Below are 3,318 nucleotides of genomic sequence, written 5' to 3' on the forward strand. Positions count from 1 at the left end.
TATGGAATTCCTTCTTCATGCATATCTCTTCTTATGTTTATCTTGATCTTCTTAACTTCAATCAGCTACTGTCCTTATCTGATCGTCCTTCAGCACTTAAGTTCTGATATCTATCTCCTGATGCTTATCTCCTGATAACATAAGTACTGATATCCCTTAAGTTCTGACTTCCAGTATAAGTACTGATCAGTTAAGTACTGATTTGTTCTGTTCAAATAAGATCTGAAATCTAAACATAAAACATATTAGCCATGACATTATCAAATATATCTAACAATCTCCCCTAACTTGTAAATTAGCAAAATATACAAGTTTAACAGATATTTGATGATGTCAAAAACATTAAGTACAAATGCATGAGAAATAGACAAGATAACTACAACTTACAGTCCTTAAAGCTTTTACCAATTCAACTTCTGATAATAACTTTGGTCTGTATACACATCAGAATTTAAGTAGTTGTAGATCTTTGACTTGGCTTCATCATTTTCTGATCTCTCTGATGTCAGGAGTTGTTCTGAGATAATTCTTCAACAAACATTTCTCAGCATATCTGAGTTCATCAATCATTCTCCGTTTGACATCTTTAAGCTCTGCAGTATCTTCACCAGTTTGAAATATTGCAGCTCTGAGATCATTAATCTTTGCTTTTCTCAACTCCCGATCTAGTCTTATGACATAAGATTTGTTAGACTCTAGATTGAATTCAAGCCCCTTAATACCAAGATATGTTCTGATCTGTGCAGTATTAGGCTTCATATCAACAATATCACCATTGTGATTTCTGTACTTTGGAACATATCTGCTGTCAGACTTAACAGAATAAAGCCTTTTCTGTCTCTGAATCTGTTCTTTTAAGTAGTTTGCAGCAGTCTCTGTTATTCTGTCATCCACTTGAAGTAAGAAAAGTACATGCTCCAATTCTTCAAAATACTTCAAAGGAATGGCATTTTGTCTTATATGATAAACCCTACCATCTGTCATGAAATACAACATGATGTATTCTTTCAAGTAGGTATGGTAAACCATCTGTACAGATTCTAGTTGATTCAATCTCTCAGGAGTTGCTCCAATACCTGGTTCACTCAAGGAAGTTGGATCATCGGTAGTGTTGTGTACTCTTCTTTCATCAGCACTTCCCAATCCAGTTTTATCTCTAGCTTCCTTTCCAGTAATTACTCTTGCTTCAAAACCACTTGGAGTAGTCTTCAAAGATTGAGTCTGTTTTGCTTTAGTGAATCCTGGTAGGAGTGTTTTAGATTTATTTTCTGATATCAAGTTAACTTGAGCACTGTCAGAGGTTACTTGCTTCTTCTGAATATCAGAACTTACAATTTCTTGACTCTGAACAACTTGAGCCATGTCAGAGGTTGTTTTAAGAACTTTTCTTGAAGTCAGAGCAAGATCATCTTTTCCATCAGTAATTTCTTCTTCCTCAGGAGGTACATAAGGCTTGATAGGTTCACCAACCTTTTCTTTACCCTTGGATCTTGGATCTATCTGTGGTTGTGATCTAGCCAAAGTTTCTTCAGTATGTATCCTTTCTTTGATCACAATGCCTTTAGGTTTTGGAAGTAACTTTTTACCAGAAGCTTCAGATTTAGATGTGACTTTCTCTGATTTAAGTCTGGCTTCTTCTTCCTTTAAACTTTCCAAGTCCATCCCTGGATTTTCTTGAAGAAATAACTGTCTTGACATTTCCTCATCAAGATCTAGAAGTTCATCAGAACTTATCCTTTTACCAGCAGCAGAACTTATTCTTTTCCCAGTATCAGAACTTGTTCTGTGACTAGCTTGTCTTGATGTAAACCTTCTACCTTGACTATGACCACTACCCATTCCAGAGTTTCCTTGGTCATCTTTTCCATCATCCTTTCCTTGCAGTGACTTGTTGGTGTTGCATTTGGACTTAATTACCTTCTCCCCCTTTTTGGCATCAGCAGGTAATAAAAGAGAGATAAGTAGTTCCACTGAGGTCTGGATTTCAGTAAGTTGCGATTGCTGAGAAGCTTGATTTGTCAGAATTTGATCAATCTGAGCTTGTTGCTTCTCTTGAGTTTTCTCAATATAAGCAACCCTGTCAATGGTAGGTTGGAAGAACTTTTTCTTATCAATTTTCCAAACTTGTTCCTGTTTGATAAAGTTCTCCTGAATCTTGTGTAGCTCTGCATGAGTGTTGGAATGAAGACCTTGTAGATGTTTAGTACTCAATGCAGTGACTCTAAGCTGGGTTTTAAAATCATCAGAATGTAACATTTCATCAGCTTTAGTCAAGTGCTCAGCAAGATGGAAAGCATTTGGAACACATGAAACTGAGTTCCATTCCTTAGTCCACTCCTGACCTGCAGGAGTTTCACTCCAAGGTACTGGTGCATCCCTGAGAACAAACTCCTTTACCAGTTCAGACTTAGGAAGAGTCAGTGGAGGAGTATGTCCTGAAGGACCTGCTTCATCAGCATCTACAGTTGTAGCAGTCTCACCAGTATCTCCAACATTTGCAGTATCAGAACTTAGAGAATCAGTATCTTCTGATAAGATAACTGTGTGAGTAGCAATGGAGGCTTCAACATCCTCTAATTGCTGATCTGATACTAAGTTCTGATCAACAGCCATATCCTGATGCTCACCTAAAATCTGATCATCAGCATCTTGATGCAGAGAAGGTGTTAGTGATAACTCAGGAGTTTGAACAGCATCAGTAACAGGTGTTGTGGAAGGATTATTTGCTGTTGGAGCTTCTAAGAAAAGTATTTCAGGCACAACCAGGTTCTGAATATCAATTTCAGCACTTGTGCCTGGATCAACAAGAGACATAGAAGATGAATTAGCCTTGTCAGATACAGGTTCCTGAGATGGAGTTGATGGAGAAGAAGTGACTGGAGCAAATTCCTTGTCTTGTGAGATCAGAGATTCCTGATCCCCTTCCTTAGCTGCTTCCTCCTCATCATCTGAAACTGGCCTTTGTGCCCTCTGTTTCTTGTACTTCCTTGTTGATTTGGATTCCTTGGGAGTTTCAGGAACCGTCATACGTCTAAGCCTCTTGAGAAGCCTAGAACCCCCAATTGCAGAATCCTTCTGAGAAGTTGCCTTCTCAGCTTCATGTACCACAGGTTCTGAAGAGGGAATCTGATCCTCAGAATCTGATTCATCTCTCAAAGTAATGCTTCTCCTCTTTTGAGGTGTTTGAGGAACAGTCTTTGTTCTCTTTGGCTTAGAGGATGTAGGCTTCACAGTAGGTGCTGAAGAAGAAGGTTGAGCAGTCTGTGAAGTGGAGAGATAGGATTTGAGATAAGTTCTGAGGGTAGGTTGAGTAGAATG

Source organism: Apium graveolens, unplaced genomic scaffold, assembly GCF_009905375.1.
Source record: "Apium graveolens cultivar Ventura unplaced genomic scaffold, ASM990537v1 ctg5380, whole genome shotgun sequence".
NCBI lineage: Eukaryota > Viridiplantae > Streptophyta > Magnoliopsida > Apiales > Apiaceae > Apium > Apium graveolens.